Source organism: Aedes albopictus, chromosome 1 (assembly GCF_035046485.1).
Source record: "Aedes albopictus strain Foshan chromosome 1, AalbF5, whole genome shotgun sequence".
NCBI lineage: Eukaryota > Metazoa > Arthropoda > Insecta > Diptera > Culicidae > Aedes > Aedes albopictus.
In genome coordinates, this window is record NC_085136.1 from 251,438,529 (window position 1) to 251,464,056 (window position 25,528).

Sequence of the window (25,528 nt, forward strand, 5' to 3'; positions counted from 1 at the left end):
GAACAACAGCTGCTAACAAGAACGTGTCATCTTCATAGAAGAACTGTCAAACGCCCGAACAATCAGCTGATTTAAGACGTCAAATGAAAAGGACCATAATGGCAGACAGCTGTCATGGTAAATACCTACTCGGAACTACGGCAGTGAGTGACGTGGTATGATAAGACGCCAGTCAGATGAATTTGTGAGCGTCGGTGGTGTAATGGTCAGCATAGTTGCCTTCCAAGCAGTTGATCCGGGTTCGATTCCCGGCCGACGCAGGATGTTTTTTTTTACTGTGGATTTTGCATGTTGTTTGAGACATGACAAAGGGCTTCTTGTTTCTTGTTCTTGAGCGTTTTTGTTTTGAATTTGATCGACCAATTTCGTGAAATAACTGGTGGCGTAACGCCACCGTGTAAGCGCAGACAAACAGACGTAACTCTTAAAGGAAATTCATCTAAAACTTTTGCCCGGCGTCATTTTCATGAGAACACTGCCATCTGTTAGTAGAACCGCGCGCGACACTGTCGGCCATGATGGATTTCGATTTGTCATTTTTCTGACACGTACACTACTACACAAATTGCCTGTAATTTTCGTTTGCATCATTCAGCCGCGTGTACACTGGCAAACGTCAAAGCGACCGAACACTAGCGCCTCTGGTGGAACGATCGCGCAAATCAAATGAAATTTGAAATGATCGTTAAATGCATCTGCCAAGCCGTTTTGAAGAGTGTTACACAGACAAACAGACGTAACACTCTGATAATTCCCATCGTACACCGATTTATCGGTCTTTTTCAAAATATGATAGTTGGCGAACTGCCCACCCGTGGCGCTCGCATCGTTTTTGTTCGAGTTTGACGTTTGCTCACTACCGCCACCTAGTTGGTGATCGGCCAAACTTAGTCCTTTTAGCATTGGGCGAATATGTTTCCGTAACTATGATTTGAATCGAAAAATGTTCGAAGTGTTACGTCTGTTTGTCTGTGAGTGTTACGTCTGTTTGTCTGTGGTGAAAGTATTCCCATTGGAAATTGTATTGTACGTGCAGTTGAAACCCGGACTTTTCGACTAGCGAAGTTGGATTTTTCTCCAAATCCGTGCGTCGGACCTAACTTCGGAAGTGGTGCGCTGTATAGTGGACCAGGTTTGTTATTCAGCGCACCACTTCCGAAGTTGGGTCCGACGCACGGATTTGGAGAAAAATCCAACTTCGCTAGTCGAAAACTCCGATTTTCAACTAAATTGAGAATACCAAAAGCAGTACGAGTATAACATTTGTATTGCGTGGAACTCAAGGATCGCGATCGGTGCGCGCCGTCTGTTACCTTATCAGAGGATTTAGTTTCGTTTGACACGCGGTTTATGCTTGTGCATGGTGGTCGGTACTAAATTCTTCACTAACGTTGTTTATAAACAACGCCGAAGAGACAGATGGATGCACATGACTTGGTGAGCTCGTTCCAAGCTATTCGTTTTATTGTATAGATTCAAAGAATACGAAACGATCCGATATTGTGCTTATACTCGCACCCGCAGCAGCTCCTCTTGCAGCCGCTGCTTTCGGAAGATCAGAGTTAGTACTTTCCGACAACAGACCGCTTGAAGATCAGCCGGAATGAGCTCCAGGAGCCAACAATCGTAGAAAGGACGAACTTTCAACCACAATATCTGTTGGATTTGTATTCAATAACAAATCCGACAATCAAATCAAAAACAGAGTTGCTAAATTGTAATGAACAATGTGGTGTCGGGTGACCAGTTTGTCGAATTAAAAGTTTTCCCCGGTAATTCGACAATAATCATTGTCGAATTACCGGGGTTTTATACACTTAAGTTTTATGAACAGCGTTGTAATAGAAGTGAAAAAAAACTAGAGGTGTCAAGGGGTCCAGGATGTTTCGAGTCGGCTATTAGAGGCGTTTCATTCGTTTCCCGAGACGTTACAGAGGCGTTACATAAGCGTTTTCGGGTGTTTCGGAAGGTTTCAATTGTGTTACATGGGAACTGACGCTATTTCAGGGAGTTATGGGCGATTTTATTGGGTTTTTCCCCTAAAAGCTCACCTGAAACATACTGGAGTCCTCTTAAACCTCTCTGAAACGTCATGTAACTTTTTGAAATACCCTGAAACTTCACTAAAAGCCCATCTCTGTCAAACCCCTAGAATCTTACTGAAACGCACCGGAAATATCTCTGAAACGTCCTGTAACTCCTTGAGACGCCCTCGAACTCCGAAAGCATCTCTTTAAATCCCTTTAGCCCTCAGAAATATTCGGAACAACATGGACACACTCTAAAACCTCTCAAAACCGCATGAAACGCTTTAAAACCCCTCCAAAATCTCCACTGAAATCTCCTTAGTTTTTCTCTTGAAATCTCCTTAAAAGTCTGCTGAAACCTCCTGATGCATTAGGACTCTTCTCAATTCCTAATGAGATGTCTTAGAACTTCTCTTAAACCTCCGAGAACCTCCCTGAAATCTTCGAGATTCCTTCTGATGCTACATGAAACTCACTAAAACACTTTTAAGCGCCTCATATCCAAATAAAATCTTCATAAGACCTTCAAAACAATTCTGTTGAACTCCCCTAAAGTCTCCAAAAGCCCCTGAAACCCTATGAAACCCTCTAATGTCCCTGAGTCTCCAAGAAACTTCTGCTAAATGCCCTAAAGCTACAAGGAAATTCCCAAAAGCCTTTGAAACCAACTGAAACCCTTCTGAAACTCCTTTGAATCCCCAATAAACTTCTGTTGAACTCGTCTGAATTCTCTTGGAACCCATGGAAACCCGCCTGAAATCCTTAAAACTCCTCATTGAAACTTACAGAAACTCCCTGATACCTAATGCTACGTCTTGAAACCACTCTTAACCCCACTCAAGACCCCACGTGTTTTCTTAAACTCGAAGCCACTGAAGCGCCCTGGAACCCTTCTGAATTCTTCTCAACACCCCCGAAAGCTTCGTTTGAAGTCTCATGTAGTCCCCAGAAACGCTCAGACACTCCCCCGAAATCCTCTGAAACCTATCGAAATCGTACGATATGCCATGACCGTCGTAAATGTACCTTAAAGTCTCCTGACGCCAGCTGAAACCCCCAGGAACCTCCTGAAACTGAGCGAGAGAACCCCCTGAAACCAGCGGGAACCCATTTGAACCCCTCAAAACCTCCTGAAAACTCGAGAAATTACTTGAAACGCATTGAAATCGCATGAAGATCCCCCTGAAACTCACTAAAACGCTTTGAAATGCTTTGAAACGCCTTCAAAACCCTGTCAGACCCCCTAATTGCCCCGTTGATTCTCTTAAACTCTTCGAAGCCGCCTGAAACCATCTGGAACACCATGAAATCATTGAAACGCTTTGAAAACCTCTCATGAAACTTTCCTGATACTCCTAGAAACTTATTTTAAACCTACAAAACATCCTCTGAAGCCTCCTAAGCCCCCACACGACCCATTGAAACGCCTTGATGTCCCTAGGGAACACTTCTTAACCAACCCCGAGACCCCCGTGATAACTTATGTAACACCCTCTTGAAACCCTTGAAGCCCTTGAAGCCCTTCAATTCTGAATTTCCTTTAAAACCTCCCTCATACTCCCGAAAACTTCTCCTATACTTTCGGGTGTTTCAAAGAGGACGCCTGAAACCTACTGAAACACCTTGAAACGCCTTGAACCCCTCTGCAGTCTACCGTAGAAACGCCTTCAAACCCCAAATAAAACCCACCCTTGAAACTCGCAGAAACTCCTCTCAAAAACTTCCGCGTGAACACCTCTCCCTGAGGTGCACGGTGTGAAGAATTAGCCCAAGTTAAAATCAACAAATGAAAATATAAGACCCACGGAGTCCCACATGAAGCCTACTGAAAGGCTCGGAAACGTTTGGATACGCCTTAAAATTAATCTGAACCTTCCTGAGAATCCCACAAACTTTTCTAATCTCCATAAAAGCCCCCTTCGAATATCTCGGGCGGGCTCCTTGAAGTCTACTGAAACGCCTTGAAACTCCCCTGAAACCGTTCTGGAAGTCATGAACCTGTCGGGAACCCCTCGAGCCTATCGGAAGAGCTTGTTACCTTGTAAGCTAAAATAAGACTTATAACCCCTTGGAGCCTCAGAAACTCCCCTAAAAACCTTTTCACCCTCTTGAAATCTCAAGAAACACCATTTCTCCGATATCCCCATTAAGACCCCCGTAAGTTTCGTTTAAGTCTGCTGAAGCCCCCCGAAACCTACCCTAAAGCCCCTCTAACGGTTCTATAACATTTACCCGAAAACCATTTACCCGAAAGACATTTACCCGAAAACCATTTACCCGAATGTAACATATACCCGAATGCCAAATACCCGAATGCGACAATTACCCGAATGCGACATTTACCCGAATACGACATTTACCCGAATGCGACATTTACCCGAATGCGACACTTACCCGAATACGACATTTACCCGAGTAATGTTTTACTCTTCACAAATCATGATTTTGTGAATAAAGTTAATTTATTTTGTTCAATGTAAAAATTACATGTATTTTTTGTATTGCGGCTTAGACAAGTATTTTGAATGTCAAGTTCATCAAGAACACATTTTATTAAATTTTCTCTGAAATGATGCGCGATAGGAGTTCACAGGGCAAATGCCTGAATAAAACTAATCACTGCAGCTTACTATTGTTTGTGTTAACGCTGTTAGTATTCCCTCTAGAGATTTACCCTTCTTCGATTCATAAGCTGTTCTTTCGACCAGCAAAGAACAGTTTATGATTTAAAGAAGGGGAAATCTCTGTTTGTAGGTCGAATGATCATTAGAACAAATAGATTAGAGAACAGCCCTAGGAAAACCAACATATCATTTGAAAAAAATCTTTAATTAAAAAGTTTGATGTGTGTTCACCAAACAGAACATCCTGTTATTAAAAGAAGGAAATAATCTTAGGTAGATTTGGAATCCATCAGTTTATCTTGTAAGAGTGTTATTTAAAAGAACATCCTATAACCGAAAGAATATACAGTAAGTAGTTCGAATGCCAATAAAATATGCAGCAGTAAAATTCGAAAGAACGGCCATTGAAGAGAAGAAGGAAAAATTTCCAAAGGATTGGTAATAGTTTGGTCACCAAACAACTCAGTGCCATAACCCCGAATAGGCCATTATTCCAAGAAGGACAAATCTCCCATGGAATTACAAGTTTGTCTGAAAATAAACCATATAACATCTAACTCGGAAAAGTAGCCTCTAATGAAAAGAAGGAAGAAATTAGCAGTTTGACCGACCAAATCAGCAACAGTACACGGTTGGACACTGCGAATTCGAAAGAACAGCCTATTTTAAAAAGAAGGAAAATATTAGAAAAAGTAGGGAAAGCTTGCAGTATGGATGCCAGTTTGTGACCGTGTATATAAGTGTCTATAGGTAGCTTAAAGCAGCCTGTGTTGAGAAAATGTTATAGCTTGGTAATGAAAAAGTCAACATATTCGTTCAATTTATACCAAACCGCTTGGTGACAATTAAGCATTCATCCTCATGACTTTCGGCCAGAACGATTTGTGGCCGAATGGCTGGATGTTTCATCGGTCATTCTCACTCATCAAAAAGTCAGTTAGTTGATAAGGTCGGGGGAAGTACTCGATACCAAATGAATTATGATGAAAACGAACTTTGTAGGGGTATAGTTATTTGTCTATTTGAAAAAACAGTCATCATTTGAAAGAAGGGAACATTTCAGATTAAACTGCTTATGGCTCCATAATAACTTCGAAAGAATAGTTATAGCTTGAAAGAAGGAGAATTCTCAAATCAAAACTTCAAAACCTAAATGCAACAGCATTTTACTGCTCCAGAGAACAGGCAATGATAAAGAGAAGGGAAAATAATTATTGAAATATGATTTGAGATTCAAGCAACTTTTAAAAGAACACCTGAGTTTCAAAAACGGCCGATTAGATAAGCATACTCAACTCTACATGATCCATATTTGAATAGATACGTACATCGTCTTCGGCCATCCGGTATGGCAAATTGTTTGAATCTGCAGCTTCTTCGTTCGTCACAGTCTTCTTAAATGCATTGCATTTGCTTCTTACGTTTCCGCAAACCTTTCTTGTTCATAAAACACAGCGTTTTTTGTGTATTTTAACTAATTGCTAATTCTACACTTAAAATACACAACGTTGTTACAGATTACCCTAAGGATTACCTTTTTCTAACTAATTAAGTTCCATCTACTTCTAATAAATTGTCTCCAGTGAACACTTTTTGGGCGATCTCCTGAATGATTCGGGTTAGTGTTAGTGTTAGTGAACAAAATATTTAAATAATCCTCTGTTTAAAATTGCATTCTGACCATCAGTTAGTCCTCCACCAGAGTGCTTGATGATCACTCAGCATAACGATTATTAGGTCTAACGAAAGCCGGCTGAATGACACCGGGCCTTAACATATTTATTACTGATAAGTCATATGGTGATCAAGTCCACCATTTTTTTCATTTTTCGGGTAAGTGTCGCATTCGGGTAAATGTCGTATTCGGGTAAGTGTCGTATTCGGGTAAATGTCGCATTCGGGTAAATGTCGCATTCGGGTATTTGTTGCATTCGGGTAAATGACGTTCGGGTAAATGTCATTCGGGTAAATGTCTTTCGGGTAAATGGTTTTCGGGTAAATGTTATAGAACCCCCTCTAACACCCCTATAAAACCTCCGGAACCTCTCAAATGACAGAGAACTCCTCCTGAAACACCTGACAACTCCTTTTGAAGCTTCCTGAAAACTTGTGAAATTACTTAAAACGAAACCCCTCGGAAATCCCCTCGGAACCATTGGAAGTTTCTCTCATACCCTCTTGAAATCCCTTGAAACCTCTTCAGGCCTCTTGGAGCCTCCTGGAACCAACTGATATGCCTTGAAAGGCAAAAACCTTGAAACGGCTTTTAACTCCTCTAGAACCCTCTGAACCGCCCCAAGTTTCCCGCACAATTCACTAAAACGCCCTTGAAATCCTCAGGAATCCCAGGAACACCATTCATCTCATTAATTACTTTGAAACATTTCGAAACCCCTATAAAACCACATTAGGCTCCTTGAAACTTTTATTCCGAGAGTCTCCGAGACCTCCCTTAAAAACCCGTAAGACCAGCCAGGAACTTTTGTTAAACTCACTGTAATCCCATTGAAACCCTCTTAAAGCCTCCTGAAATGCCTTGGAACCTTTTCTCTCGAACCCTCTTGAAATCCCAGGAACCTTCTCTCTCACTCTCGGACGCGGACGTTTCAAAGGGCACCTAACCTATTTTAAAACATCTTGAAATGCCTTGAAACGTCTTCAAATCGCTCTGGAACGTCTCTGGAGGGAACCACCGTAAACTTCTGTTAAACTCTCACTTGAAGCTTCCTGAAACACCTTGGAGCCCTTATAAAACCCCCTGAAACTCGCAGAAACTGCTCTTCAACCTCCGAGAACCCTCTTGAAGTCCTCGGGAAGCCTCCTGAAAGCGTTCCTGAAACGCATTGATACGCCTTGAACTTAAACTTGAGCTCCCTGAGATTCGCAGAAATTTTTCTCAAAAATCTAAGAATCCCCTCAGTTTAGTAGACATTATCGGATCAGTCGGGATCGACACGAATGCACAGTGTCGTTAATAAAAAAAACAAACAAAACATCAGTCGGGATATCCCAGGTCATCCAAACTGTTCTCAAGTTTAGATTCTAAAGTCTAGGGGTGTAACGGTAACTTCTTTCATTATACAAAGCTACGATTTGTAAACTATCATGTCTAGTAAGATTTCTGAAAGTTTAGTAGACATTATCAGATCAGTCGGGATATCCTTGGCCCTCCAAACTGTTCTTGAATTTAGAATTTAAAGTCTACGGGTGTACTGATAACTTCTTTCACTGTACAAAGCTACGATTGGTAATCCATTATGTCCAGTAAGTCTTCTGAAAGTTCAGTAGATAGTATCAGATCAGTCGGGATATTCTAGGACTCTAGGTCATACAAACTGTTTTTGAGTTTAGATCCTAAAGTCTACGTGTCCAACGGTAACTTCTTTCATTAAACAAAGTTATGATTTGTAATCTATCATGTTCAGTAAGTCTTCTGAAAGTTCAATAGACAGTACTGGATCAATCGGAATATCCTAGGTCTTCCAAACTCCCTGATTTTTGATACTTAACTCTATTGGTGTAATAATAACTTCTTTCATTATACGAAGCTACGATTTGTAATCTATCATGTCCAGTAAGTTTTCTGAAAGTTTGGTGGACAGTATCAGCTGACCTAGGGATACCCTAGGTCATCCAAACTATCCTTGAGTTTAGATCCTTAAGTCTACGGGTGTAACGATAACTTCTTTCATTATACAAAGCTACAATTTGTAATCTAGCATGTCCAGTAAGTCTTCTGCAAGTTCAGTAGAGAGTATCAGTTCAGTCGGGGTATCCTAGGTCATCCGAACTGGTCTTGAGTCTAGATCCTCAAGTCTACGGGTGTAACGGTAACTTCTTTCATTATACAAAGCTACGATTTGTAATCTATCATGCCCATTTAGTCTTCTGAAGGTTCAATAGACAGTATCAGATAAGTTGGGATATTCTAGGTCATCCAAACTGTTCTTGAGTTTAAATCCTTAAGTCTACTGGTGTAACGGTAACTTCTTTCATTATATAAAGCTACGATTTGCAATCTTTCACGTCCAGTAACTTACCACCCACTGATATTCAAAGTCAGCATATTCATATTCAATTGATTTTTTTTTTTGTTTAAACACGATTTAGAAGCAAAAAGTACTGCTGGTGCGTACCATTCATCTAAAGCAAGCATAATAAGTATAATTAGGGCAACATATCGACATTTACGTGCCTTAAATAGCCTAAAAGCACAAAAAGTCATTTCCAAATTAAAAAATTCAAATTCATATTCACCGAGCTCGGGCTGAAGATCAAAACAGAACTTCAGCTACCGTTGATTACACTACGAGGCGTCGCGCTCATTGTCTTGCTTTCTCTTTGTCATGTTCATTCTCGGCGTCATGTTGGTGGTTGACTGCATTCGTTTATTTTTGTTCGTTTTCACACTGATTGAACATCATTGGGATGAATTTTTTAGACACTGCCAGTAAGTCTTCCAAAATTTCTATAGACAGTATCAGATCAGTCAGGATCTAGGTCATCCAAACTGTCCTTGAGTTTAGATTCTTAAGTCTACGGATGTAACGATAACTTATTTCATTATACAAAGCTACGATTTATAACCTAACCTGTCCTGGAAAGCACCGAATTTCCTTGAACTTCCTTTGAAGCCCATGCGCCCAAACTCACCACCTTCCCTGCAAGTACTTGAATCACCGACCGTCGGTGCTTGAATCCTCCATAAATCCCTTTAAATCCTTTTGAGACCACGCATGACATCACACTGAAATTTCCTAGCCATTCTTTTTAACGCTGATTGCCAGTATCCCCCAGAGGTCTTACTAAAACATTTGAAATGTCTCCTAACGCATCACGTTGGAAACAGCTCGCTGAGAAATGTGATGTTGAGAAATCTGCCAGAAAATGGAAATGGTTTTTGGAAATCTAATTTAGTAGTAGTGCAAGGCAGATTCAACATAAAAAATGTCACTCATCTTTATGCTAATTAATGCTAATTTCTACATATCAGACTCAAACGAAAATATTTTCTTATCGCACTACACCACACCGTTTGTCCAGCATTCGCTTCCATCTGGGCGTCGGTGGTGTAATGGTCAGCATAGTTGCCTTCCAAGCAGTTGATCCGGGTTCGATTCCCGGCCGACGCAGGATAGTTTTTTGTTTGAGATAAGTACGTGGATGGGTATCTTTGATTATGGGAAGCATTTCTTGTACATTCCGATGAACTTTGAGTTCATTAACCTGAAGAATATGAACCGAATTCATCGCGATCCGAGAATTTTGACACTACAGCGGGGTCGTTCCCAATCAGAATTGTTCAATTCTGATTGGAAATCTTTCACTTCTGATTGGAAGCGACCCCGCTCTAGTGTCAAAATTCTCGGACCGCGATGAATTCAGTTCATCGGTGCACTCGTCTATGTTATGTTGTCTTGATTCCACGAAAAAAAAAACATTTTTTTTAGTTTATTTATGTGTATTTTAACTTAAGCTAATTTTACACTCTTTTTAACAGTTATTGACGAAGTGTAGAATTAGCATAAGTTAAAATACACGTAAATAATAAAAAAAAAAAAAAAAAAACAGTTATTGTGCTTCAAAATTTACAAAATGAGCCGTTTTACGAGACGTTTCGGATCAGCTGATCGCTCATTTCATGAATGAAAATTTGACAGTAGGTTGCGTCCAAGCCCGTGAGTGTTAATATCAATATCAACACTGTTGTCGTTTCGTAAAATAGACTATTGCAGATTCTGCAAAAGTTTAAGGGTAAGGAAAAAAATAATCTCAACATTTCTTCAGAACTCATTTAATCTATTCAAAATATGAGGTGCCGCTTTGATTCAATCATCTAAACGACATATAATTTGATTGATGCTTTCCTAAGTGGTTCTTTAATTTCATTTCAATTCCTGGTTTGAGCAACACGTCCGGACCGGACGCTATTCTTTCCGCAAAACACCTTTCTTACGCTAAATGGCTAGTTTCTGGGGCTAAGTGAAAAAATCTCCTTAATTAACCCAATCCAAAGAAGAAAATCCACTACCGCCTAGAGCCGTTCGAGAGCAATCGGTTTTTGTTCATTTCTATGAGAAGACTAAAAAAGAGTAGGAAAAAACGACCAATCTTAGCCATAGAACAAAAGAATCTGGAAAGTACGCACCTTTTTACTTTTCTCGTCGTGATGAAAGGAAGTAGCGTCACTACTGGATATTAAGTGATTTAAAATGAAAGACGAAATCCAGTTTATATTGAATAGTACGATCAAACATGATTCACAAAAAATTGTAGAATTCTCAAACATAATTGGAACGATATTTCCAGTGCAGTGCAGTGCAAAACAGTGACGTGTTTTTGAAAATTTCGTCAAAAATTGAGATTTTGTAAATCAATTCTAGAATTTTACCAGAAGTTTATCAGGCAAATCCATCAGCTATTAAAACGGATGTTTTTCCTTAAATTTCTTTAAAAATATAAAAAAAAGCTTCTTGATTGACAATTTTCTTGAAAATCCATCGCTCACTTCACATTACCACAGAGAACAGACATTTAAGCTCGAACAAAAATACGTCGGAATCGTGTGTAAGGGATTTAAGTGTATCTCAACGCCACCAACGGAGCCTGCCGCACTTATAAACTCGATTTGACACCATGATTGCGGTGTTCATCGTAAAAATACACTAGCCCACAAAGCGACACGAGCGCCAAACGGTCAAAAACGGCGACCACTGAAATCAAAAAGGAAAACACAACAATGAAAGTGATGGGTAGTGCCACGCAACGTGAGCATAACGACATACTCTGATATGACCGTTACAAAGTTTTACACAAGGCAGAAAGCAAAGATAAACGACTGTTCTCTGTGACATTACTATCACCTGGTGGAAATGGTTCACGAAACATTGCTATCGTCAACAGAAGGCGCTAGTGTGAAACGTCAAAAGCAAAGATAAACAATGCGCGCGCCTCTGGTTGTGAAAGTCACAACAACCACAACAATGATTGAAACAATTGAAACAATGATTGAAAATGATCGTACTCCCCGTCCCTCTAGAGCGTTACATAATTTGTCGACGGCGCCTGATAAGAACCTTTACAGAATTCACATAATGATCCTGAGAGAACTCTGATGAGAATCCTGAGTGACTTTTCAATCATAACTCTAGAAGCATGTTTCTCATGGGAATCTCAAAAGGTTTACGATTGATCTTGAGAGAACTCTAAGCACAGAGAACAGACGTTTAAGCTGGAACAAAAATACGAACAGTGCAGTGCAAAACAGTGACGTGTTTTTAAAAATTTCGTCAAAAATTGAGATTTTGTAAATCAATTCTATAATTTTGCCAGAAGTTTATCAGGCAAATCCATCAGCTATTAAAACGGATGTTTTTCCTTAAATTTCTTTAAAAATATAAAAAAAGCTTCTTGATTGACAATTTTCTTGAAAATCCATCGCTCACTTCACATTACCACAGAGAACAGACACTTAAGCTAAGGATTTAAGTGTACCTTAGCGCCACCAACGGAGACTGCCCCACATATAAAGTCGATTTGACCCCACGATGGCAGTGTTCATCGTTAAAATACACTAGCCCACAAAGCGACACGAGCGCCAAACGGCCAAAAACGGCGAGCACTGGAAACAGCGCCGCGCAACGGGAGCATAACCACATACTCCGATATGACCGTTACAAAGTTTTACACAAGGCAGAAAGCGAAGATAGACGTCTGTTCTCTGTGCTCTAAGGGTGTTCCTGAGAGATTTCCAAGGATATTGACGATAATACTGATGAGAAGCCTGTAAAGATTTCAATAAAAGTCTTGAAATGATACTTAGTAGACATTTGAGAAGATTCTGTTTAGATATCTGAAAGCATTTTAATATGGGTTCCTAGATAATCCCAGAAGGATTCCAATGAGAATCCTTGAAAATGAGTGCCGAACTCTCATCGAAATGGTTCCCAAAAGAATTCAAATGGGAACAAAAAGTGAATTCGGATAAAAGTACTTTGATAAGGAACCTGAGTGGATTTCGACAAGAAGAGAGAGAAATTCTCTAATTTACAGAGTTCTATGATGACTACAAGAATTCTGCCAGGATTTCGATAACTTTCTCTACTTATCCTGAGATGAAAGCTCTGACTCAGAGCCTCTGAGAGGATATCGGCCATGAACTCTGAAAGGACTACAAAGGAAGTCATTGAGGAAGAATCCTTAGAAGATAAAAGTTTTGAGAAGATTTCGATTATTATTATGAATGGGTTCCGATGGGAATCCTGAAAGATTTTACATGTGAATCCTAGAGAACACGCGGATGAGAATCTTTTGCTTAGACATCTAAAAGGATTCCAACTAGAATACTTAGAACTAAGAGTACTTAGAACTAGAATTCCAATGAGAATCCTTGAGTGACTCCGATAAGAGTTCTGAGAAGGTTTGACTAAAAAAATATGGAGAGATTTCGATGATGAGAATCCTAAGAGAATGCCGATGAGAATACTGAGAGGATTCTGATCGGAGTACAGAGAAAATTCTAATGCAAAATTATGGGAGCATTTCGAAAAGAATCCGGCTAGGATTTTGATGAGAGCTCTGTGATGACTGCGGAAATCCTGATGAGAGGATGTCAATCAAAGCCTGAATGGTTTGTCATGAGATCTCCTTCAAAATTCCGTTGAAATTCCTTTGCCCATTTTGATGAGAATCCTGATTGTATTCTGTTGCAAATATGATACAAAGAATCTGATGAGTATACGAAGATAATTCTGACGAAATGATTTTGATGAGCACTCAGCGATCTCTGGAGTAGATTCCGATGAGAATCTATGAAAATTTTGATGAGAGCGCATCCATGATGATTATTCTGTTATCTTGAGAGAATATTGATGAAAGCCCTAGGATTCTCCACAGAATTTTCCCGAGGATTCTCTACAGAATCCTTCCGAGGCTTCTCTACAGAATCCTCCCGAGGATTCTCTACAGAATCCTCCCGAGGATTCCCTACAGAATCCTTCCGAAGATTCTCTACAGAATCCTTCCGAAGATTCTCTTTAGAGTCCTTCCGAAGATTCTCTTTAGAGTCCTTCCGAAGATTCTCTACAGAATTCTCCCGAGGATTCTCTACAGAATCCTCCCGAGGATTCTCTACAGATTCCTCCCAAGGATTCTCTACAGAATCCTCCCGAGGATTCTCTACAGAATCCTCCCAAGGATTCTCTACAGAATCCTTCCGAGGATTCTCTACAGAATCCTTCCGAGGATTCTCTACAGAATCCTCCCGAGGATTCTCTACAGAATCCTCCCAAGGATTCTCTACAGAATCCTCCCGAGGATTCTCTACAGAATCCTCCCGAGGATTCTCTACAGAATCCTCCCGAGGATTCTCTACAGAATCCTCCCGAGGATTCTCTACAGAATCCTCCCGAGGATTCTCTACAGAATGCTCCCGAGGATTCTCTACAGAATCCTCCCGAGGATTCTCTACAGAATCCTCCCGAGGATTCTCTACAGAATCCTCCCGAGGATTCTCTACAGAATCCTCCCGAGGATTCTCTACAGAATCCTCCCGAGGATTCTCTACAGAATCCTCCCGAGGATTCTCTACAGAATCCTCCCGAGGATTCTCTACAGAATCCTCCCGAGGATTCTCTACAGAATCCTCCCGAGGATTCTCTACAGAATCCTCCCGAGGATTCTCTACAGAATCCTCCCGAGGATTCTCTACAGAATCCTCCCGAGGATTCTCTACAGAATCCTCCCGAGGATTCTCTACAGAATCCTCCCGAGGATTCTCTACAGAATCCTCCCGAGGATTCTCTACAGAATCCTCCCGAGGATTCTCTACAGAATCCTCCCGAGGATTCTCTACAGAATCCTCCCGAGGATTCTCTACAGAATCCTCCCGAGGATTCTCTACAGAATCCTCCCGAGGATTCTCTACAGAATCCTCCCGAGGATTCTCTACAGAATCCTCCCGAGGATTCTCTACAGAATCCTCCCGAGGATTCTCTACAGAATCCTCTCGAGGATTCTCTACAGAATCCTCCCGAGGATTCTCTACAGAATCCTCCCGAGGATTCTCTACAGAATCCTCCCGAGGATTCTCTTCAGAATCCTCCCGAGGATTCTCTTCAGAATCCTCCCGAGGATTCTCTTCAGAATCCTCCCGAGGATTCTCTACAGAATCCTTCCGAAGATTCTCTACAGAATCCTTCCGAAGATTCTCTTTAGAGTCCTTCCGCAGATTCTCTACAGAATCCTTTCGAGTATTCTTTACAGAATATTTCCGAGGATTCTCCTCAGAATCCTCCCGAGGATTCTCTTCAGAATCCTCCCGAGGATTCTCTTCAGAATCCTCCCGAGGATTCTCTTCAGAATCCTCCCGAGGATTCTCTTCAGAATCCTCCCGAGGATTCTCTTCAGAATCCTCCCGAGGATTCTCTTCAGAATCCTCCCGAGGATTCTCTTCAGAATCCTCCCGAGGATTCTCTTCAGAATCCTTCCGAGGATTCTCTTCAGAATCCTCCCGAGGATTCTCTTCAGAATCCTCCCGAGGATTCTCTACAGAATTCTCCCGAGGATTCTCTACAGAATATTTCCGAGGATTTTCTACAGAATCCTTCCGAGGATTCTCTACAGAATCCTTCCGAGGATTCTCTGCAGAATCCTTCCGAGGATTCTCTACAGAATCCTTTCGAGTATTCTTTACAGAATCTTTCCGAGGATTCTCTACAGAATCCTTCCGAGGATTCTCTACAGAATCTTCCCGAGGATTCTCTACAGAATCCTTCCGAGGATTCTCTACAGAATCCTCCCGAGGATTCTCTACAGAATCCTCCCGAGGATTCTCTACAGAATCCTCCCGAGGATTCTCTACAGAATCCTCCCGAGGATTCTCTACAGAATCCTCCCGAGGATTCTCTACAGAATCCTCCCGAGGATTCTCTACAGAATCCTCCCGAGGATTCTCTACAGAATCCTCCCGAGGATTCTCTACAGAATCCTCCCGAGGATTCTCTACAGAATCCTCCCGAGGATTCTCTACAGAATCCTCCCGAGGATTCTCTACAGAATCCTCCCGAGGATTCTCTACAGAATCCTCCCGAGGATTCTCTACAGAATCCTCCCGAGGATTCTCTACAGAATCCTCCCGAGGATTCTCTACAGAATCCTCCCGAGGATTCTCTACAGAATCCTCCCGAGGATTCTCTACAGAATCCTCCCGAGGATTCTCTACAGAATCCTCCCGAGGATTCTCTACAGAATCCTCCCGAGGATTCTCTACAGAATCCTCCCGAGGATTCTCTACAGAATCCTTCCGAAGATTCTCTACAGAATCCTTTCGAGTATTCTTTACAGAATCTTTCCGAGGATTCTCTACAGAATCCTTCCGAGGATTCTCTACAGAATCCTCCCGAGGATTCTCTACAGAATCCTCCCGAGGATTCTCTACAGAATCCTCCCGAGGATTCTCTACAGAATCCTGCTGAAGGTTCTCTACGGAATCCTTCTGAAGATTCTTTACAGAAACCTGCTGAAGATTCTTTACGGAATCTTTCTGAGAGAATTTTTTTTACAGAATTCTTCCGAGGGTTCTCTACAGCTTTAAGGGTTGTTAAGAGGTGGCAAATTGAGGCCTAGCGATTTATGGAGTTGGGGTTTCATAGGGCTTAGAGGATGGATATAAAGGTATAAGGGATTTTCAGGAGGTTTATAAGGAAGTCCCAGACCGCTTAGCAGGCGTCTATTTGGCTTTAGGATTCTGAGGCAAATTTTAAACGATTATATAGAGAATACGGTTCGGATTACATATAATTTCTGTTTGGTTTCGAAATCAAATTCCCATTAGAAGTATCAACCTTTTTTTAGGTTTTCAATAGAATCCTGATTATATCTTGATGTGATCTTTATTGGAATTCTGGAAGCAATTCAGAATCTTGAACGAAACCCGACTAACTGAATTAATCATTTCCAGTTTCTTTCGCTTTTTTACGCCTTCCCATTCACTTGGTTAGCGTTAGACTCTGACTAAAGTGAACAAGCGAAAATTGTATTAGAGAATGGTCTTTTCTTCCGCATGTACGGAGGTAAGTATTTCTGCGCCATCATCTCCGTTGGCTGGTCGGCGGTCTTTCGGTCGGTCGGTTGACTGCCCCCGGCTAGGAACTATAAAAGATTTCATCACCACACCAGCAAAAGCCGTGCCTGGTTTTCTATGCTGACGACGCTCGCACAATGCAACTACTTCTAGGTACTTTACTTACCCGGTAGAATATCTAAAATCTCTAAGCAAGACGAGCGACGTGGCAGCCGGCCGCAGAAAAAGCTTGATGCAGAAGCCTACGGGCCAGGCCTCTTTAATGGATTGTAGGTAGGTTAGGTTGGCGTATGGAGCAATTTCTTTTTCCTAGAACGAGGAAGGAATCCGGAAAATGTGCTTCGGACATGCAAAAAGATGCACGCTCGTGGACTTCACTTAGGAATAGTTGCTGATAAAGAACGTATGCTTTATTAGAACAGTTCTTTTTTAACGCAGAAAAAAGAGCACTAAAATAATAAGAGCAACAAACAACAATGAAAGTACGAATTAAATTGATTAAAATAGAAAACGAAACAAAAACAGAACAACAGTTTTCAAGATGATCCAACAAAAGAAAAGAAAGTAAAAATAAGTAGACAGAAAACTAATGTATGGTTGAATCAAACATATTCACGATAAAACCAAACATATTTGCAGCTTGTTTTGACCTCGAATATACAAATTTTTCTTCTTCAAGAATATTCCGCCAATAACATACACTTCTGACCCTTCCTAAACGTCACATTCAAGTGCTCGGGTAGACGAGTCCGTATTGCTTGCTCAGTTCCAGTTCATCAGCTGGTTCCCGTCAACCGCCAACCTTCTCCAGCAGAAAAGAGCTTTCAGCCAAATTAAAAATTAACTCAGTTCACTTGAGTGAGCCGACCAAGTAAGAAGACGCCGTTGACGACGATGGATTCCGGATTTGATGTGAGAATTTTTGCGATGTAGGTATTTGCAAGAAGGTAACAGATTACTAATATTGAACGATCGAGCTGAGATGGATGGAGTTTGGAATTTTTTCCAGTAGTCGACTGTCGGCTCAAGCCAACTCGTAAATATACATCTGAAGCCAGCCAGAATCCCCAGACTGCTGTCACAGACAAACAGGCATAGTATTCTCAATCACAATCATCGCACAACTTAACGTTCATTTCGAGAATGAAGCGTGGTTCGTGCTGTACTCGCATATGTCATGATGGCGCTCATGTGTCTTTGTTATCTTTCACAGAGAGCCGTCACTTGCAAACTTCTCGCATTATTTCGAGGGATTCCCCACATGCAAATGAATGTTTCGGATTGTGCACTAGCACAATAGAGGGTGCTAGTGTGCAACCTGATGCTGACGTTGATATTTTTGAATCAAATTTCGTCCCACACTCAGCCAAATAACCTTAAGTCTTCCATAAGGCCCAACTTATGAAACGGCCTTTAAATAATTCATAATGATTCGGATGAATTTCATAAGGTCACTCTATGTTATCTTGTGAAATTTGTCATAACAAGCACGATCAATTTTTATAAGGTTTTCTTATGTCATCCTTCTTAGTTATAGCAAATTTTCATAAAGTATTTCGATGAATTTCGCTAGTTTTTTTTCGCTGAGTGCAGTATGAAGACTATTTCTGTGTGTTGATAGTTCGGCAGAGTTTAGAGTTTAGACAGGTGGTCTAGTCTTTACGTTATTGGAGCCTCAGAATGCTCCTCACCGCCTATACTCTACAGTACACAGTTACTAGAAAGAAAATTCTTGAATAATGATGAGTACAGCGAAGAATGATTGGCTAGGATGGCCGCGCGGTGCATGATGACTTGCCAAGAGAATAGAATCTAATCTAGTAGAGTGGGTTGGGTAAAAGTACAGATGGGCATATAGATTCGATAGTTGGAAAGATGCCCAAGGTGAAAGATGTGAAAGGTGAAAGCGGAAAACGTCTACACAAAGATTAATGATTTCTGGAAAAAAAACTTGCCGACACTTACCTCAGAACGATTGTCTGGAAATTATTGGGTGCTAGTGATTATACAATCTGAAATAAGAAAATTGCGGCAAAGTTTTGCATTAGAACTATTACCAATATTGTTGTGGAGAGTAGTCATCTATGGTGCGATAAACCAATAATTGATAGCAGCTTTCATCTTAGCAGCTTCAATGCTGAAATCAATTTATTATTTTATATAAGCTTTACATTCTTACAACTATATTTACATACGTTTTGGTATTTGACTTCGCACTTCTAACTTATTTATTCTATCAAGGCAGTGTTTCCAGTTTCACGCAAAATCACCACAACAAATATTGTGGGTTTTTTAGTTACAACATGTACAGGGGATGTTAAGGGCCCATATAGCCGAGGCGGTAAACGCACGGGTATTCAGCATGACCATGCTGAGGGTGACGGGTTCGATTCCCGGTCGGTCCAGGATCTTTTCGTAAAGGAAATTTCCTTGACTTTCTTGGGCATAGAGTATCTTTGTGCCTGCCACACGATATACGCATGCAAAATGGTCATTGGCAGAGGAAGCTCTCAGTTAATAACTGTGGAAGTGCTCATAGAACACTAAGCTGAGAAGCAGGCTTTGTCCCAGTGAGGACGTTACGCCAAGAAGAAATAAAGAATGTACAGGGGTTGGCCAAAATGTTTGGGATAGGCAACTTTTTTTTCTCTAACAAAAAAGTTCAACATGCTATAATTTTTCATAGAGTGCATCAAAAAATCTCAAATTTTGACTGTTTGTCAACCTATTATATGTGCATCATTGGTACAAATTTGGGCTCGATTGGTTAATCTTTCGCGAAGTTAGAACCGTTCGGGTAAAACACTATTTTTCAGACAACTCATTTTTGAGCTGTCATATCTCGGAAACCAGTGAACCGAATTGAATGAAATTTTGAACGTACACTAACAATATGTAAATGCTTCACAAACTTTTAAAACATATATACTTTTTAAACGTTGAAAAAAGTTAACATGGATCGACACCTTTTGGATTTTTCTTGAAAAAATGTATTTTTTTTACATCAATCTCAATAAATTTTAGTGTTGACATCCAAAGATTTTCCACTTCTGTTCTCAAATTATCTCTAATCAGATATATTAGAGCCTATTTAGATTAAAATAAGAACGCATTTAATAATTTTTGTGTGGTATTGTGATTTTGACTTATTTTCCTCTATATGGGTGAAAATTTCAACCCAGTATAACTTATTTCGCCGTGAGAAATTATTACATTTTATAACGTCGTATTAAGTATTAATATATTGTTGTTAAACGTTAAAAAATTCATTCAATTCGGTTCACTGGTTTCCGAGATATGACAGTTTAAAAATTAGTTGTCTAAAAAATAGTGTTTTATCCGAACGGTTCTAACTACGCGAAATATTAATCAATCGAGCCCAAACTTGTACCAATGATGCACATATAATAGGTTGACAAACAGTCAAAATTTGAGATTTTTTGATGCACTCTATAAAAAGTTACAGCATATTGAATTTTTTTGTGGGAGAAAAAAATTTGCCTATCCCAAACATTTTGGCCATCCCCTGTAGAATCTTTCAGGAACATTTTGCGCAGGATCCATAAAATCGATTTCAGTTCAGATTCTCTCAGGATTCTCGGAATAATCTTCTAATGATTTTCGTCAGAATCCTCTCAGAATTCTCGTCAGAATCCTCACAACAGGATAGTCGTCAGAATCTCATGATTCTTGTCAGAATCCTCTCATGGTTCTCGTTAGAATCCTCTCAAGATTCTTGTCAGAATCCTCTCAGGATTCTCGGCAGAATCCTCTCAGGACTCTCGTCAGAATCCTCTCAGAATTCTCGTCAGAAACCTCTCAGAATTCTCGTCAGAATCCTTTCAGGATTCTCGTCAGAATCCTTTCAGGATTCTCGTCAGAATCCTTTCAGGATTCTCGTCAGAATCCTTTCAGGATTCTCGTCAGAATCCTTTCAGGATTCTCGTCAGAATCCTTTCAGGATTCTCGTCAGAATCCTTTCAGGATTCTCGTCAGAATCCTTTCAGGATTCTCGTCAGAATCCTTTCAGGATTCTCGTCAGAATCATTTCAAGAATGGTTCAGAATCCGTCAGGATTCTCGTCAGAATCCTTTCAGGATCCTCGTCAGAATCCTTTCAGGATCCTCGTCAGAATCCTTTCAGGATCCTCGTCAGAATCCTTTCAGGATCCTCGTCAGAATCCTTTCAGGATCCTCGTCAGAATCCTTTCAGGATCCTCGTCAGAATCCTTTCAGGATCCTCGTCAGAATCCTTTCAGGATCCTCGTCAGAATCCTTTCAGGATCCTCGTCAGAATCCTTTCAGGATCCTCGTCAGAATCCTTTCAGGATCCTCGTCAGAATCCTTTCAGGATCCTCGTCAGAATCCTTTCAGGATCCTCGTCAGAATCCTTTCAGGATCCTCGTCAGAATCCTTTCAGGATTCTCGTCAGAATCCTTTCAGGATTCTCGTCAGAATCCTTTCAGGATTCTCGTCAGAATCCTTTCAGTATTCTCGTCAGACTCGTCTCAGGATTCTTGTCAGAATCCTCTCAGAATTCTGATCAGAGTCTTCTCAGGATTCTCGGCAGTATCCTCTCAGAATTCTTGGCAGTATCCTCTCAGGATTGTGAGTTTTAAATTTTACATTTTACACGAAAAATACGATTTCAGGATTCTTTCAGAATCCTCTCAGGATTGTCGTCAGAATCCTCTAATGATACTCGTCAGAATCCTCACAGGATTGTCGTCAGAATCCTCTCATGGTTCTCGTCAGAATCCTCTCAGGATTGTCGTCAGAATAATCTCATGATTCTCGTAAGAATCCCCACAGGATTGTCGTCAGAATCCTATCATGATTCTCGTCAGAATTCTCTCAGGATTCTCGTCGGAATCCTCTCAGGATTCTCGTCAAAATCTTCTCAGGATTGCTTCAGAATGCTTTCAGGATTCTTTCAGAATCCTCTGAAGATTCTTTCAGAATCCTCTCAGGATTGTCGTCAGAACTCTCTTATGATTTTCGCCAGAATCCTCACAGGGTTGTAATCAGAATCCTCTCATGATTCTCGTCAGAATCCTTACAGGATTCTAGTCAGAGTCCTCTCAGGATTCTCGTCAGAATCCTCTCAGGATTCTTGTCAAAATCCTCTCAGGATTCTATCAGAATCTTCTCGGGATTCTTTCAGAATCCTCTCAACGTTGTTATCAGTTACCTCTCGTGGTTCTCGTCAGAATCATCTCATGATTCTCGTTTATGTTCAGTTTCAGTTCAGTTTCAGTTCAGTTCCAGTTTCAGTTTAGTTTCAGTTCAGTTTCAGTTCAGTTTCAGTTCAGTTTCAGTTCAGTTTCAGTTCAGTTTCAGTTCAGTTTCAGTTCAGTTTCAGTTCAGTTTCAGTTCAGTTTCAGTTCAGTTTCAGTTCAGTTTCAGTTCAGTTGCAGTTCAGTTTCAGTTCAGTTTCAGTTCAGTTTCAGTTCAGTTTCAGTTCAGTTTCAGTTCAGTTTCAGTTCAGTTTCAGTTCAGTTTCAGTTCAGTTTCAGTTCAGTTTCAGTTCAGTTTCAGTTCAGTTTCAGTTCAGTTTCAGTTCAGTTTCAGTTCAGTTTCAGTTCAGTTTCAGTTCAGTTTCAGTTCAGTTTCAGTTCAGTTTCAGTTTCAGTTCAGTTTCAGTTCAGTTTCAGTTCAGTTTCAGTAGTTCAGTTTCAGTTCAGTTTCAGTTCAGTTTCAGCTCAGTTTCAGTTCAGTTTCAGTTCAGTTTCAGTTCAGTTTCAGTTCAGTTTCAGTTCAGTTTCAGTTCAGTTTCAGTTCAGTTTCAGTTCAGTTTCAGTTCAGTTTCAGTTCAGTTTCAGTTCAGTTTCAGTTCAGTTTCAGTTCAGTTTCAGTTCAGTTTCAGTTCAGTTTCAGTTCAGTTTCAGTTCAGTTTCAGTTCAGTTTCAGTTCAGTTTCAGTTCAGTTTCAGTTCAGTTTCAGTTCAGTTTCAGTTCAGTTTCAGTTCAGTTTCAGTTCAGTTTCAGTTCAGTTTCAGTTCAGTTTCAGTTCAGTTTCAGTTCAGTTTCAGTTCAGTTTCAGTTCAGTTTCAGTTCAGTTTCAGTTCAGTTTCAGTTCAGTTTCAGTTCAGTTTCAGTTCACTTTCAGTTCACTTTCAGTTCACTTTCAGTTCAGTTTCAGTTCAGTTTCAGTTCATTTCAGTTCAGTTTCAGTTCAGTTTCAGTTCAGTTTCAGTTCAGTTTCAGTTCAGTTTCAGTACAGTTTCAGTTCAGTTTCAGTTTGATTCATTTTTCATGAATTCGTTGAGGAAGTTCATTCAGTCTTAAGTTTTCGTCACAAATCAAAAATAAAATTTATGAGAAACAGATGATGTTTACAATTCCCGGTAGTTCACCTTTTATCCTGTTATAGACATGAAAACACAAAACTCTTTCTCAGAGCCTGCAAATAGAATCTCTATGGAAGACAGGGCTGATTCTGATTTACACGTTGTAAATCTTACATCGCATCACCCTTTTTTTTCTCTAGGCTATTTTTGCAACAAGTCAATAATGAAAGATGAAACTTCAAAAGCCAACATAAACAAGTGAGAAAGGGAACACGTGCGAAAGTTTTGTTAGGATTACATTCAACATCGGAAGGACTCTGAAATGGGGGGAGGGAAAAACAGCAAAATTTAGAATTCCGGTGAAAACACAACACAAAAGGGATCCAATGCTTCATTTCAACTTCAACTTCTAACCACCAGGCAAAGATGGATCAAAAACATAAAGTGGTGGAAGGCTGGCTATAGTTCGAGATTATGAGTGGTACAAAAACCTAGAATTCAGGAAGGCTAAAGCTATATCCTTGATGATGAGAGCTTTGTAGAGATTTTAATCTAGAAACAGTTTTTGATTTTGTTCATCAGTTTTAAAACGTAAGTGTAAGTGAGCTTACACTGAAAATTTGTTAATTTGTACGTTTATAAACCACACTTTATTAGATATGGATCCATTGACAAACGTACGTATGACGAGCGCCTTGAAGGATGGGCTGTGATCTACAGGGTTTTTGAAATAATCGTTAAAAAGACGGGCGATGGGGAGTGAATAGAGTGAGACGTCTGTTTGTCTGTGTGATTGATCTTTTGCTACAAAGGCTTTTGCATGGCTTCAGAACAAGAACAAACAACCAACCTGTGTCAGATCCAGATCTGTAATGCAAACTGATAACGACAGATCTCCATGTTTTTTTCTCTCTTTCAGTCGCTGTTGGAGCATCAATTTCCCCACAATTGAAATTTATTGCTCTTGTTCTACGCTAGATAGCCTTTGCGTCTTTCGTTGAATAGTGTTCAATAGTTGGCCCACACGGACACGCTATGTAGCGTGAGGTGGAAAGCTGCCCACATAACAGAAAACCTTAGACAGAGAGAGGAGATCCTTCTGGTACAATTTTCTGGTGCGCTAGTAAAATATTTTGTAAGTAAGCGCCACCATGGTGTCGAAATGAATTTTTAGGTGGGGAAGTCACCGTCAATGTCGCTACTGTGCTTGTTTTATTCTCTACAAAACATTTTGAGGAAATTTTGTTCGAGCATATTCGTTTGTTCTCTGTGCTTTGATGAGAGAATCTATTTTGCGACAACAGGTCTTGCTCCTGGACATTTGAGATGGGGCCAAGAGGATATCCAGGAAGTTCCCGAAGAACCCAAAAGAGGGGGTCCAAGAGGCTGCAAAGGCATTTCAGGAGTTGTTTTAGGGGATTTTTGAGGGGGTTCCGTCAGGTCTCTTTGATGTTTAAATGGGATTACGGTGATTTTAGTGGCGTTTCAATAGTATTAAGGGACTTTCAGAGGCGTTTCAAGGGGTTTAAGAGCGATTCGCGTGGGGGTCTCAGAAGCTTTTGAAGCCCGTTACAAGGGATTTCAGGGGAATTTCAAATCATTTCAGGACAGACTTGTTAGAATCCCAAAATGGCCGCCACAATGGCCGACTTTGGCACCTACTCACGATTTTGAAAGCACAAATCTCTTCGTAAACAAATCCAGCACACCTGAGCTTCTTATTTCAAACTTATTACAAGTGAGCAAGATCAAAATAATAAAATGCACTGTTGTTTGAAGCTTGCTTCTTGAGATTTGTGCGTATGAAGTACTGATGCACTGTTGAAGCGGGATTTCAAGACGTTTGTCCTTCAAAGAGTATCAGGCTCTTTCAGGATCGTTTGAAGGGTGTTCCAAGAGCGTTTGGTAGCATTTTAAGGGGCGTTTCAAGTGTTTTTCATCGGGTATCTGGAGCTTTTAGAAGGCCTTGAAACGTCTTTCAAATTGATTATGCTATTTTATGAGGCGTTTCAATGAAATTACGGAGAATTAAGAGGCATTTCGCAGCATTTCAGGTCAGCATCGTACCAGAGTGGTTTCAGGAAGACTCGTAAATCCAAGGGGTTTCAGGGGCATTTCAAATGGATATCAAGAGCATTTCAATGGGACTATGAAAGGTTTCAGGGGCGTTTCAAGGTTTTTTGGAAGGATATCTGAAAACCCTCGGAAACTTCCTGAATTGTCTCCGAAATCCCTTTGTAACACACGTGAGACCCACGAAAACGCATGCGTAACGCCTCCGAAATCCGCCGCAGTGTACCAGCTGGTTTTGTCGTGTAAATATGACCAGCTGGTCGACCGAGAGCAAAAGAGCTTAATGGTGTAAACATTGAGACGGCCGGCAAAATATGTCACATTTTATAGGGCGAAAAGCCAAAATCATGTGACTGCCCAAGCAACACACATGTTATATATGAGTTACGACAGCGCAAGTTTTGGTTGTATAGGAGTTAATTTGACGTGATTCT

At 40.6% G+C, this 25,528-nt stretch overlaps 1 protein-coding gene and 2 non-coding genes across 3 annotated transcripts in view; 2 read left to right on the forward strand and 1 right to left on the reverse strand.

Moving 5' to 3' along the window:
• LOC109400406 (polypyrimidine tract-binding protein 2) overlaps positions 1 to 25,528 on the reverse strand; it is a 1,522,650-nt gene that overhangs the window by 1,346,633 nt on the left and 150,489 nt on the right. The window contains exon 2 of the mRNA XM_062846598.1: positions 18,699 to 18,745. The gene's annotated coding sequence lies outside the window, so the exon portion shown is untranslated. The remainder of the gene's footprint in view (positions 1 to 18,698; positions 18,746 to 25,528) is intronic.
• On the forward strand, positions 189 to 260 carry Trnag-ucc (transfer RNA glycine (anticodon UCC)). Its single transcript has one exon. It is a non-coding gene; the product is annotated as a tRNA-Gly (tRNA).
• Positions 9,712 to 9,783, forward strand: Trnag-ucc (transfer RNA glycine (anticodon UCC)). Its single transcript has one exon. It is a non-coding gene; the product is annotated as a tRNA-Gly (tRNA).